The 15,000-nt window shown below is 43.2% G+C and overlaps 1 protein-coding gene across 1 annotated transcript in view; it reads right to left on the bottom strand.

Annotated features, from left to right (window-relative positions):
• LOC143294404 (dual 3',5'-cyclic-AMP and -GMP phosphodiesterase 11-like) overlaps nucleotides 1-15,000 on the bottom strand; it is a 244,310-nt gene that overhangs the window by 29,249 nt on the left and 200,061 nt on the right.

The raw sequence follows: 15,000 nt of genomic DNA, 5'->3' as shown, positions 1-15,000 counted from the left end.
GTGTTTCTGAATTGTTTGTCCATCGGTATCGTTATAGACAGTCTATTATTTCTGATATGATTTGTCCATTATGCAAAAAAATCAAAGGAAGATGAAGTCCATTTTGTGCTAGATTGTGCAGAATTGAGAGATATCAGAGAACAATTAATTGCAGAAAAAATATTTCAAACAACCTTGTTTATTCAAACTCGTCTTGTTAATGTCATCTACAAACGAAAGTCTTGTTAAACAATTCACTCTTTATCTGTATAAAGCGTTTAAACGGCGAAGTGCCTTCGTAACAACTTGAACATTCTGTGTATTTGTACGCGACTTTCATGTTTATCTCCCTTCTAAGGGGCTATGGCCTTTATGAATAAAACATCTTCACCCTTCAGTCTTCAGTCACACACACACACACACACACACACACACACACATGCACGCGCGCATTTCTTTCATATGCACCTCATGTACATTTCATGGACGCATCATAAACTCAATGTGTGCCTCTTCCCATTTCAGGCACTGGATGTCACTGTCAGAATGTTGAGCATCTGTGACCTGCCGAGTGCATGTGGTATGACTAGGCCCACCGGTCAGCCACCCCCCCACCCCACCCCCCCTAGCTCAAGTTGCCTGTGTGTGGTTAATTAAAGTAATGCACCCCCCCCCCTCTCGCCCGCTTTCCCACTCTACCTCACCGTTTGACATCTGTCGATTCCCTTTGTTAGGAAGTGCTTTTTTTGTACACACCCTTTCCCCCCCTCTCCCTCTTCCCCTCTTCCTCGTGACACGGGCAGGATGGCTTAGTCATTGTGAAGTTCCAGTTCTCTGACTGGGTCCCTCTCTCTCTCCTTTCTCTCCTCTCTCTCTGTACAGTCCTTCACTGTTCTTCTCTCTCCCCCTCTCTCTTTCTCTGTCTGTCCGGTCTCTCTCTGTCTGTCTCTTTCTCCCACCTTTGTAACGTCGTTCACTGCTCTTTTCTCTCCCCCCCTCTCTCTTTCTCTGTCTCTCTCTCCCCCTCTCTCTCTTTCTCTGTCCCTCTCTCTCCCCCTCTCTCTTTCTCTGTCTCTCTCTCCCCCTCTCTCTCTTTCTCTGTCCCTCTCTCTCCCCCTCTCTCTTTCTCTGTCCCTCTCTCTCCCCCTCTCTCTCTTTCTCTGTCCCTCTCTCTCCCATCTCTCTCTGTGAAGTCCTTCACTGCTCTTTTCTCTCTCCCCCTCTCTCTCTTTCTCTGTCCCTCTCTCTCTCCCATCTCTCTCTGTGAAGTCCTTCACTGCTCTTTTCTCTCTCCCCCTCTCTCTCTTTCTCTGTCTCTCTCTCTCCCATCTCTCTCTGTGAAGTCGTTCACCGCTCTTTTCTCTCTCTCCCTCTCTCTTTCTCTGTCTCTCTCTCTCTCCCCCTCTTTCTTTTTCTGTCTCTCTCTCTCCCCCCTCTCTCTTTTTCTGTCTCTCTCTCTCCCCCTCTCTCTTTCTCTGTCTCTCTCTCTCTCCCATCTCTGTGAAGTCGTTTACTGCTCTTTTCTCTCTCTTCCTCTCTTTCTCTGTCTCTCTCTCTCTCCCACCTTTGTCAAGTCGTTCACTGCAGTTCTCCGCCCCTCTCTGTTTATCTGTTTGTCTGTCTGTGTGTCACTGTGTTCAGTACGGTTCACTGCATCTGTCTGTCTGTCTGTGTGTCTCTGTGTTCAGTACGGTTCATTGCATCTGTCTGTCTGTTTGTCTGTCTGTCTCTGTGTTCAGTCGTTTACTGCATCTGTCTGTCTGTCTGTCTGTGTGTCACTGTGTTCAGTACGGTTCATTGCATCTGTCTGTCTGTTTGTCTGTCTGTCTCTGTGTTCAGTCGTTTACTGCATCTGTCTGTCTGTGTGTCACTGTGTTCAGTACGGTTCACTGCATCTGTCTGTCTGTGTGTGTGTCTGTCTCTGTGTTCAGTCGTTCACTGCATCTGTCTGTCTGTGTGTGTGTCTGTCTCTGTGTTCAGTCGTTCACTGCATCGATCGCTCTGTCACAGCGACACACAGCTGGTGGCAAATGTTGTCGTCATAAAGCAAGGGGAGTTGATAGATAAAAGTCAGATTTACAAATGTTGTCCTAACAGCATGTAGAAGCCAGCTTTACGAATGTTGTCCTAACAGTACATAGAAGCCAGCTTTACAAGTGTTGTCCTAACAGTACATAATGGCCAGCTTTACAAATGTTGTCCTAACAGTACATAATGGCCAGCTTTACAAGTCCTAACAGTACATAATGGCCAGCTTTACAAGTCCTAACTTTACATAATGGCCAGCTTTACAAGTCCTAACAGTACATAATGGCCAGCTTTACAAGTCCTAACAGTACATAATGGCCAGCTTTACAAATGTTGTCCTAACAGTACATAATGGCCAGCTTTACAAGTGTTGTCCTAACAGTACATAATGACCAGCTTTACAAATGTTGTCCTAACAGTACATAATGACCAGCTTTACAAATGTTGTCCTAACAGTACATAATGGTCAGCTTTACAAGTGTTGTCCTAACAGTACATAGAAGCCAGCTTTACAAGTGTTGTCCTAACAGTACATAATGGCCAGCTTTACAAATGTTGTCCTAACAGTACATAATGGCCAGCTTTACAAATGTTGTCCTAACAGTACATAATGGTCAGCTTTACAAGTGTTGTCCTAACAGTACATAATGGCCAGCTTTACAAATGTTGTCCTAACAGTACATAATGGCCAGCTTTACAAATGTTGTCCTAACAGTACATAATGGCCAGCTTTACAAGTGTTGTCCTAACAGTACATAATGGTCAGCTTTACAAAGTGTTGTCCTAACAGTACATAGAAGACAGCTTTACAAATGATGTCCTAACAGTACATAGAAGCCAGCTTTACAAATGTTGTCCTACCAGTACATAATGGCCAGCTTTACAAATGTTGTCCTAACAGTACATAGAAGCCAGCTTTACAAATGCTGTCCTAACAGTACATAGAAGCCAGCTTTACAAGTGTTGTCCTAACAGTACATAATGGCCAGCTTTACAAGTGTTGTCCTAACAGTACATAGAAGCCAGCTTTACAAGTGTTGTCCTAACAGTACATAATGGCCAGCTTTACAAGTCCTAACAGTACATAATGACCAGCTTTACAAGTGTTGTCCTAACAGTACATAATGACCAGCTTTACAAGTCCTAACAGTACATAATGGCCAGCTTTACAAGTCCTAACAGTACATAATGGCCAGCTTTACAAGTGTTGTCCTAACAGTAGAATCATCTGATGTAGCCTGGGTAAACCTTCCCCCACCACTCTGAACATGTAGGCCAGAGAAACCAACAGGCCTCAGGCCTCTCTGCATCTCATCACGGAACCACGACGTTGTCTGTTCAAAGTCAGTCCCTTTGTGCATCGTGTCCATGGCTCTCATGTGTCTGATGCTAAGGTCCCACAGCCTCCGTTTAACTCTCTCCATACGAACGGCGAAAGAGACGACGTTAACAGCGTTTCACCCCAATTACCATCATCAAAAATATTGCAAGTGGAACGCTCTTATACTGAAGAGGTGAATGTTGACAAAGAATACCACAATTCTGACGACGGAAGCTAAAGGTTGGGTCATTCAGACACCCACTGGACATCCGAGGGGTCTGTGTAGAGGAGAAGAGAGGACTGGCCGTACTGAGTGAGTTAAACATTCCTCCACCGAGGTCAGGGTGGAGTGAGGACACCACACCGTGCTGAATCAGGGCCTCCAGTCCTGATCACTGGTGAACACTGGATCAGAAGGCCAATGCCCGAATGATTCTGTCACTGCGCCTCCAAACAAATGGCTTTAAAAAAAAGAGAGAGACAAAAAGGGGGGTGGGGTGGTGGTGAAAAGTCTTGAAGAAAGGAGGAAAGTTACGGCACATTCTGGGTAATCGACCTGGCAAAGACTGTCGAAGACATTTATGTCAGCTTTAAAAGCAATAGCATCCTGAGACTGTCGTTGAAATCGATGATTTGCAATGTCCAGCCGTATGATCTCTTTCGTCATTGTAACAGCTTGATGTCTTCTTCAGGATCTTCATGTTCCTCATCATTATATCAAAATCACAAAAAGAAAAAAAAAAAAAGAACTGGTAGTTTCGGCAACTCCTCTCTCTCTCTCTCTCTCTCTCTGTCGAATCGCTGTGCTAAGTGAATTCATACCCATTCAGATGGGTCGAATGTTTTTTTGTTGTTGTTTTTTTGTTGTTGTTTTTTGTTTTATCGTTCATACACACACACACACACACACACACACACACACACACACACAGAGACAGAGACAGAGACAGAGACAGAGTCCCCCTCCCTCCGCCCCCTCTCCCTGGCACATTACCCCCATCCTTTCCTCATTAAACTCTGTTCAACGATCTCTTCCACTGTTCGTCCCATTCTGCACCCCAGTCTTCAGCCCCCCTCCGTCCCCCCCCCCCCCCCGTCTCCCCCATTCCCCAGTTTGCAGATGAAGGTAAATATTGTTATTCTCTTTCTCTCCTCCACTTCAAGAAGTTCCGACGACACTTCAGGGACGGCGCATGCGCGCTGAACGACGCAATTTGTCCTGCGTCAACGGCACGAGTGATTCGTTGGAAGAAAGAGTGCGTCATGGACTGTCTCTAACGACCTCCTTCAGTACAGGCACCCTGTGGGGAAATCAGGGGAACACGAAAAAAACTGAAAAACACATTTTGTACGGCACTACAAACTGAGTTCCCCCGAAAGTCTTTTTACAGAATGCAGTCTACACACACACACACACACACACACACACACACACACACACACACACACACCGTTTATTTATTGTTTACATTGTGTGTGTATTTCTGTGTGACTAATATACGGGCAAACAGCGACCCAGCTGGGGCTTGGGCCTGTATCCAGGGCACCCGATCTGTGGGTCATTTTCAAAAAAATTGTCTGGAAATGTTGTCCCAGGCACTTTCCGTAGCGCAGTTTGTGCAGTCTATTATTGTTTGAGTCATAGTGCCAGTTAATGAATTCTCCAACGTCCATGCCATTTGTATAACATGGTAAAGGTTGTGATATATGGTCCATGCCTACGATATCTCAGTGCATACATATATACCAATTTGTGTACCTATCAGAGTGGACTAATTTCATTCTGCAGAATTTTGCCAGAGGACAGCACTCTCGTTGCCATGGTTTCTTTTCAGTGCGCCAAGTGCGTGCTGCACACGGGACCTCGGTTTATCGTCTCAACCGAAAGACTAGACGCTCAGTTTGATTTTCCAGTCAAAGTTGGTAGAAAGGATGAAAGCCGGATTCGAACTTAGAACCTCACGGACTCTCTGTATTGGTAGATCAGCGTCTTAACCATTCTGCCGCTTTCCTCCCGGTGTTTCTATGGTTGCACACTTCACTGTTAAAAAGTTTCATGGCTCTGTTTTGTTCCAAATCTATCACTACTTCTACTCCTCCTAATACTTCACCTACTTCTCCAGACTCGTTTTTTTTTTTTTTTTTTTTAATTTTTTTTTTTTATAGCTGTAACCAACACCCACTCAACACCTTTCCTCTCTATGTATATCGTGTTGTGTTGTTTTTTGTTTTGTTTGTTTGTTTATTGTGTGTGTGATTCTTATTGAGTTTATGTGATTCTTGATGTATGTTTGAGCAGGCACAATTATTTCCCATGTGAGGAATTAATAACGTGATCTTGCATTTTCTTCTTCTTCTTATCATTACTGTTATTTTTTTTTTCTAGAAATATTATTTGCAACTATATTTGTCATTACTGTTATTCATATTATTATTAGTTTTCTTTCTACATTTCGTGGTATTTCATTTCTTTATCTATTGGCTGTATACTTTTATTTTATCTTAGTCTTATTTCTGTTTTCAATTATCATTCAAATTTAACGAATCATTCATTTCATCATTAATTTCGTGAATTATCCATTTATTTGTTCATGTATCTTATTTCACTTCCTTTTTCCCCTCAAGGCCTGACAAAGCACGTTGGGTTTCGCCGCTGGTCAGCCATCTGCTCAGCAGATGTGATGTAACGTATATGGATTTGTCCGAACGCAGTGACGCCTCTTTGAGAAACGGAACTGAACTGCAACCAACTCCCTTGTCCTGTTTTATTGCTGTGACGATTGTAACACTGTGTCTTTGGGGATTGTACAGCGGTGTCTTTGAAGGTTGTAACACTGTGTCACTGTGTCTTTGGGGATTGTACAGCGGTGTCTTTGGGGGTTGTAATGCTGTGTCTTTGCGGATTGTAACACTGTGTCTTTGGGGGTTGTAACACTGTGTCTTTGGGGATTGTAAAGCTGTGTCTTTGGGGATTGTACAGCTGTGTCTGTGGGGATTGTAAAGCTGTTCTTTGGGGATTGTAACACTGTGTCTTTGGGGGTTGTAATGCTGTGACTTTGGGGATTGTAAAGCTGTGTCTTTGGGGATTGTAAAGCTGTGTCTTGGGGGGTTGTAAAGCTATGTCTTTGGGGATTGTAAAACTGTGTCTTTGGGGGTTGTAATGCTGTGTCTTTGGGGGTTGTACAGCTGTGTCTTTGGGGATTGTAACACTGTGTCTTTGGGGATTGTACAGCTGTGTCTTTGGGGATTGTAACACTGTGTCTTTGGGGATTGTAACACTGTGTCTTTGGGGGTTGTACAGCTGTGTCTTTGGGGGTTGTAACACTGTGTCTTTGGGGATTGTACAGCTGTGTCTTTGCGGATTGTAACACTGTGTCTTTGGGGGTTGTAAAGCTGTGTCTTTGGGGATTGTACAGCTGTGTCTTTGGGGATTGTACAGCTGTGTCTTTGGGGATTGTAACACTGTGTCTTTGGGGATTGTACAGCTGTGTCTTTGGGGATTGTAACACTGTGTCTTTGGGGATTGTAATGCTGTGTCTTTGGGGATTGTAAAGCTGTGTCTTTGGGGATTGTACAGCTGTGTCTGTGGGGATTGTAAAGCTGTTCTTTGGGGATTGTAACACTGTGTCTTTTGGGATTGTAACACTGTGTCTTTGGGGATTGTAAAGCTGTGTCTTTGGGGATTGTAACGCTGTGTCTTTTGGGACTGTAATGCTGTCTTTGGGGATGTAACACTGTGTCTTTGGGGGTTGTAACAGTGTCTTTGGGGATTGTAACACTGTGTCTTTTGGGACTGTAACGCTGTGTCTTTGTGGATTGTAACACTGTGTCTTTGGGAACTGTAATGCTGTGTCTTTGGGGATTGTAACACTGTGTCTTTGGGGACTGTAACGCTGTGTCTTTGGGGATTGTAGCACTGTGTCTATGGGGATCGTAACACTGTGTCTTTGGGGATTGTAACTCTTGTCTTTTGGGACTGTAACGGTGTGTCTTTGGGGATTGTAACACTTTGTCTTTGGGGACTCTGATACTGTGTCTTTGGGGATTGTAACACTGTGTCTTTGAAGATTGTAACGCTGTGTCTTTGGGGACTGTGATACTGTGTCTTTGGGGATTGTAAAGCTGTATCTTTGGGGACTGTGAAACTGTGTCTTTTGGGACTGTAACGCAGTGTGTTTGGGGACTGTAACGTCGTGTCTTTGGGGATTGTTACGCTGTTTAACGCTGTGTCTTTGGGGATTCTAACACTGTGTCTTTGGGGATTGTAACGCTGTTTAACGCTGTGTCTTTGGGGATTGTAACACTGTGTCTTTGGGGATTGTAACACTGTGTCTTTGGGGATTGTAACACTGTGTCTTTGGGGATTGTAACACTGTGTCTTTGGGAATCTAACGCTGTGTCTTTGGGGATTGTAACGCTGTGTCTTTGGGGATTGTAACACTGTGTCTTTAGGGATTGTAACACTGTGTCTTTGGGGATTGAAACACTGTGTCTTTGGGAATCTAACGCTGTGTCTTTTGGGATTGTAATGCTGTGTCTTTGGAGATTGTAACGCTGTGTCTTTTGGGATTGTAATGCTATGTCTTTGGGGATTGTAATGCTGTGACGTTTGGGATTGTAACACTGTCTTTGGGGATTGTAACGCTGTGTCTTTGGGAATCTAACGCTGTGTCTTTGGGGATTGTAACACTGTCTTTGGGGATTGTAACGCTGTGTCTTTGGGGATTGTAACACTGTCTTTGGGGATTGTAACGATGTCTTTGGGGACTTGCAGCAGTGTTGGTCAAACGCCGGGAGATGTACTGGCTGACTGTACAGTTAGAATGAAGCGAGAGGCGGGAGATGTACTGGCTGACTGTACAGTTAGAATGAAGCGAGAGGCGGGAGATGTACTGGCTGACTGTACAGTTACAATGAAGCGAGAGGCGGCAGATGTACTGGCTGACTGTACAGTTACAATGAAGCGAGAGGCGGGAGATGTACTTGCTGACTGTACAGTTAGAATGAAGCGAGAGGCGGGAGATGTACTGGCTGACTGTACAGTTAGAATGAAGCGAGAGGCGGGAGATGTACTGGCTGACTGTACAGTTAGAATGAAGCGAGAGGCGGGAGATGTACTGGCTGACTGTACAGTTAGAATGAAACGAGAGGCGGGAGATGTACTGGCTGACTGTACAGTTAGAATGAAGCGAGAGGCGGGAGATGTACTGGCTGACTGTACAGTTAGAATGATGCAAGATGCAGGAGATGTACCGGCTGACTGTAGAGTTAGAATGAAGTAAGAGGCTGGAGATGTACTGGCTGACTGTACAGTTAGAATGAAGCGAGAGGCGGGAGATGTACTGGCTGACTGTACAGTTAGAATGAAGCGAGAGGCGGGAGATGTACTGGCTGACTGTACAGTTAGAATGAAGCGAGAGGCGGGAGATGTACTGGCTGACTGTACAGTTAGAATGAAGCGAGAGGCGGGAGCTCACCTGTCCATTTTCCACAGTCATGTTCCCAGCCCACAGACACAACAGAGAACACACACACACACACACACACACACACACACACACACAACAATGCACAACCGTGCGCCGCGTGCACACACACACAAACACAAGCATCCAACAATCGTACAAAAATAAATAAAAAGGACGAACACAAATAAAATAAAATAAAAAAATAACGAAAGCAACCACTCGTTCGCTATCACCACGCCTTCTGTGATCTTCCTGCGTAATTTGCGAACACCAAAACAACACACCACCACAACCAAAACAAACAGGACCGTGATGTGTGCATCATCAATTAACCACCAAACCATCTGCCTTTCACGTCACCGGGGCAGCCAATTTCCCATTGACAAAGCCCGTTTTCTGGAGAGGGGGTGGGGCTGGGGTGTGGGGTGGAGGGAGGTGGGGGGAGGGGTGTGGGGTGGAGGGAGGTGGGGGGAGGGGGGTGGGGGGTGGAGGGAGGCAGAACGACGAAAGAAGGAGGAAAACGCGAACAAATAGCGTCCCTCCAATTTCGCTGTCTTTGTGACGAAGCGACGGACATAGCGATGGAAAAATGCCCAGCTGCATGCGATGAGGAGAAATACCATTGGAAGACCCGTTTCTAGTTTGAATACACTTCTTCTTCTCTCTTTTCATGTCTCTGAATGTCCATCTGTCTGTCTGTCTGTCTGTCTGTCTGTCTGCCAGTCTGTCTCTTTTCTCTCCAGTTTGATTGGTATTCGTTTTCATTCCTGTCATAAAATATTCTGATGATTCAGCTATTGAAGATCTGTCCAACTCTGATGCTATTTATTTCAGTGAAATTAAAAAGTTCTGTTCCTGGTGTGAGAAAAAAACTATCTGGATCTCAACGTGTTGAAAACAAAAGAAATGTTAATAGATTTTCGGAAAGACCCCTTGCTTGTAGCTAACCTTGTTATTGATGGTCAAACAGTGGAGAGGGTCAATGAATATAGATATTTAGGGACCATCTTAGACAATAAGCTGACTTTTGACAGAAATGTTGATTCCATTCATAAGAAATGTCAATCTAGAATTTTTTGCTTACAGAAGCTTAGAAATGTTGGTATAACTTCAACTATTCTTCAAAGTTATTATCGATGTTGTATCGAGTCGTGCTCACAGTTTCATTTATGTGCTGGTATGGAAGTTTGGGAGTGAGGAGTAAGCGTGTTTTGAACGATGTCATGAGTGTATGCAGTAAAATTGTGGGAGTGAAACAAGCTAGTAATCAAGAGCTGTATAAAAGTCGAGTGGTTAAAAAAAACAGGCAGATAGCAACTGACGACACCCATATTTTAGCAAAGTATTATGAGCTATTGCCATCAGGACGACGCTACAGAACTTTTAAGTTGAAATCCGGAGCTCTGAAGACTTTTATTCCACGTTCAATCCACCTTTTAAACTCTTGAGAACTCTGTGTGTGTGTGTGTGTGTGCGTGCGTGCGTGCGTGCGTGCGTGCGTGCGTGCGCGCGCGCGTGCGCGCACTCTCATGTGAGACGTGTGAAAGTCCGTGCATGATAGGTTGTACCTTGTTCTAGTTGTGTGTGTGTGTGTGTGTGTGTGTGTGTGTGTGTGTGTGTTTGTGTGTGTGTGTTTACTGAGCTTAAAAACGTGACAATTGGTTATTATGAATGTGCAATATGTAGGATGAATAATGTGCAATATGCAGGATGAATGTGTAATGGAATATGTCTAATGCTAACGTCCATATTCTAAATATATTTCTGTTAATAATTACGATGTAATAATTAACTGCAATGTTTTAAAAGCGAATATGTGAAATGCTTTTATTTGAGAACATATGTTTATTACTCTTGTTTAATCAAGTAATCCACGTGTGTAGGGTGGGTGGGGTGGTTGGGTGCGGGTGTGTTCTGATTATCTGGTTGTGGTTTTCCGCAATTTATCTTTATTCTTTTCTTATCTATTATAATCAATGTGCAATATAGTAGGCTATGCTTATAATAATCATATTCAAAATAATGTTTATTAATTCTTTCTGTTTTTACTTTAAGAATACCAGTTATTACCTGTAGTGTGAGGATGTATGTATGAAACGGTGTATGTGATATTTTTTACATTTGTGTCTTCATAATATTCGTGAAAGCTGTTGTTGACTTTTACAGTTATGGTCCCCATGTTGTTTACTTGTCTATGTTGTGATAATGCACCTGACCAAATTTCTCCAGTTGGAGATAATAAAGTTATTCTTATTCTCATTTCAGTTTTATTCCTTCTGTTCGGTTTGGGCTTCAGTGTTTATCTTACTGTATTTACTTCGAAGAGGCAATTTCAGGAAACGATCACGTTCTGTTCTCTTTCTATGTCTCTGTCTCTCTGTCTGTCTGCCAGTCTGTGTCTGTCTCTGTTTCTCTCTCATTCGTCTGGTATTAAACAACAACAACAACAACAACAACAACAACCACCCATCTTGTTCAATTCGCGATCTCCCTGAGCTGTCTTCAAGGGAAACTGCAGAGCAATGATGCATAATTTGTTTTTATTAATTTCTGTCATAACAGATTTCTCTGCGTCAAATTCGGGCTGCTCTCCCCACGGGAGAACTCGTCGCCACGGTACAGTGCCACCCTTTTCTCTGTCTCCAAGTGTATTAGTTTGGTTTTACTATCAAAGTAGATTTCTTTTCTACATAATTCTGCCATGTACAACGCTTTCGATGACGTTGGTGTGCTAGTGCATGCTGCATGGGGGACCGCGGTTTGTCGTCTGGTAGGAAAGACCAGCACCCAGACTACCAGTCAAGGCGAGGGGAGCAAAGCCCGTCCGTATATGAGACTGTAATCTATTGACACTTGCTTCCTACATGTTTTCTTTCTTCCTTTCTTTCTTTCTTTTCTTTGTAACTCCACCGTGTGTGTCGGTACTCTGACGAAATTGTCTGCCTTTTGCATCAACGGTGCAGCCATTTCTCCGACAACAAAGCCCGTTTAAAGTCTGGGCAATTTGGGAAATGAACAGAAAGAAGAAGAAGTAGGAGAGGAAAAAAAAAAAAACAACCCACAAAAGCGTCTCTCCCGTTTCGCTGTATTCGTGATGTGGAGAAGAAGAGAATTGAACCTTTTTTTTTTTTTTTTCCCCATCATCTGCACCGTTTCAGTGGCATTACTCTCACGCCGCTCATTTAGATTCCTCCATACACGGCCACACCCGGGTTCGTCCGTCACAGTTCCAGCGTCGGCAGTGCGTTAGGTCTCTAGGAGGCCACACACCAGAGGAGACCCTGCTCTGCTGCTGAGTCACTTCGGTGGTGTTCAGTGGTGCCTGTTCTGATTTAACGGAATGAGAGAATGGAAACCTGTCCACAAGTATGCTAGGGGGGGCGGGGGTGGGGGTAGGGTGGGGTGGGGGGGTCGGTGGGGGGGGGGAGAGGAGGGGATGCATTGTGATGTGCCTACAGGACATGTTTCCTGGTTCCTGTGTATTTTCAGTCTTTTCTCTGTCACTTCCATCTGTTGTCTTTTTCTTCTCTGCCACTCTCTCAACCCCGTCCCCTGCTCTGCCCCCCTCTCTCCCCCTCCCTCTCCCTCCCCCCCTCCCCCCTCTTTCTCTCTGTGTTTGACGCTGTGTTATACTTTTACATTATACATGCATACAGTATAAAACATTTATATGCGTATATGTTTGTGCGTCTGTCAGAACAACGGCAGATGTGTAAGTCGGCCAAAGTGCTAATGTCTTCACCGTTGGAAAATAAAAATTCATTTATTCATTTATTTATTCATTCTCTCTCTCTCTCCTTTCATATGTATTCAAGTATAAATAATATCTCTCTTACTCTCTCTCCCTCCCTCTCTCTCCCCAAGTCTCCCTCTCTCTCTCTTCCCTCGCTCTGTCTCTCACCCCATTCTCTCATCTCTCTTTCTTTCCAACGTATTTATTTTCGTGACAGTTTCATTTATCATTTTCTCTTCATGTTCCCCGCTGCCCCCTTATTATCAGACTGTCTTTACATTGTGGGAGTGGGGGTGGGGGTGGGGGAACAATTTCAAGAGACGATATCTGGTTGCGTCTGCCAACTCTCTCTCTCTGTGTGTGTGTGTGTGTGTGTGTGTGTGTGTGTGTGTGTGTGTGTGTGTGTGTGTGTGTGTGTGTGTGTGTGTGTGTGTGTGTGTGTGTGTGTGTGTGTGAGTGAGTGTGCGCGCGAGCATGTGCACACACACACACACACAACATGAAGAGGCACACAAAGACACACACACACACACACACACACACGTACGAGTACGAGACACACACACACACACACACACACACACACACACACACACACACACACACACACACACACACACACACACACACACACACACAGTGACAGACATACACACAGACAGAGCGACACAAACACAGAGAAAAGTGGGACAAAAGCCGTCAGGACAATTCAAGTTCCTTAGCATCCATAACCATGGTAACCATGACGTCAGCAGGCAGTTTGGGGGAAAAAAAGAAAGAAAAAAGGAAAGAAATAGAAAGAGAAAAAAAAAAACAAAAGCCCCGCACGATAAGACTTCTCTATAAATGCAGCGCCTGTGATGTCGTACAAAATTTTCTTCCCTATTCCACTTAGTTGCCTAACCGTGTCTGTCTGTCTGTCTGTCTGTCTGTGGCGTGTGTATGTGTTACAAGTCAGTTTTAAAGAAAGCGAAAAAGACGTGGAGAAAAAAAAAAAATGGCACAGAGAGCTACGAAGTTTACGCAAGAGCAATTCAAGAGAACTATGGAATAGAATTAAAAAGAAAAAAGAAACATGTCCCATAAACTTAGGAGACATGTTTCACCATTTAAGCAACCTTCACGTTAATGATAATGAACATATTGACAGAAAACGGCAATGCACATTATCAATTTAGAGGATAATGATGATATTTTAAATGCATGTATTACTGAAGATTAAATGACTTCAGCCATCAAAAGACTGAAGAAAGGCAAAAGTGCTGGTGAAGACATGATTCGTAATGAATATATCATTAACAGCGTTCCTTTGCTGACAGAAACATACTGTAAATTATTTAACAAGATACTGGACGAAGGTGTTGTACCAGAAAAATGGGTATCCGGCTTGATATTGCCATTGTATAAAGGCAAAGGTGATACACTTGACTGTGATAATTATAGGGGAATAACTTTGCTCAGCTGTGTTGGAAATTCACTACAGTGTTAAATGCTAGACTGACTGATTATATCAATGTAAACAATATACTTTCAGGGGCCCAAGCAGGATTTAGACAGTCCCATTCTACATTAGATCAAATGTTCGTTTTGAAATCACCAATTGATATTTTCTCCATGAAAAAGAAGAAACTTTACTGTACTTTTGTTGATTTTAAAAAAGCCTTTGATTCAGTTTGGAGAAGTGGGTTATGGCAAAAACTTGTCCATGAAGGCGTGAATGGTAAAATTTTGCGTGTCATAATGAACATGTATGCTAGAATTAAGTCACGTGTGTTTTTAAATGGTGAAAAATCTGATTTCTTTAGCATTTGTAAGGGTGTACGACAAGGAGAAAATCTCTCGCCTTTGCTTTTTTCTCTGTTTCTCAATGATTTAGAGTTGTATTTGACTGAGCATCAGAGTCCATCTGTTGATCTTTTATTGAATGTTAACATTTCAGAGTTAGATAATTACATGCGATTATTTGTACTGTTGTATGCAGATGACACAATTTTACTTTCAGAGACGAAAGAAGGATTACAACAGTCCCTCAATGTTTTTCATAATATTGTTTAAAATGGAAACTAGTGGTCAATGTAAAGAAAACTAAAGTGATGATATTTAATTCTACAAATAAGCTAAAGCCTGTTTTTAAGTTTGGTGATGCATATTTGGGTGTTGCCAACTCTTTTAGATATCTTGGCATCGAATTTAGTAGAAACGGAACTTTTTACAAAGCTAAAAAAAAAAAAAAAGATTTATGAACAGGGCCAAAAAGCTATGTTTTCGTTAGGGAGACATGCTCTAGAGGAGAGTAGTAAATGTTCGTTTTATCGAAATTTCAAAAGTGGATTTGGTAGAGAAAAATATATGTCAAATGCCTGATAATTACGTTATCAGCTTCTTCAGATTTCGAAGTAGTAATCATAAGCTGGAAATAGAAACAGGGAGACACAAAGGCATACCACGAGAGTTACGGATTGGTAAGATTT

The sequence above is a fragment of the Babylonia areolata genome, chromosome 1 (genome assembly GCF_041734735.1).
Source record: "Babylonia areolata isolate BAREFJ2019XMU chromosome 1, ASM4173473v1, whole genome shotgun sequence".
Lineage (NCBI taxonomy): Eukaryota > Metazoa > Mollusca > Gastropoda > Neogastropoda > Buccinidae > Babylonia > Babylonia areolata.
This window is presented reverse-complemented; position numbering and strand designations above follow the sequence as displayed.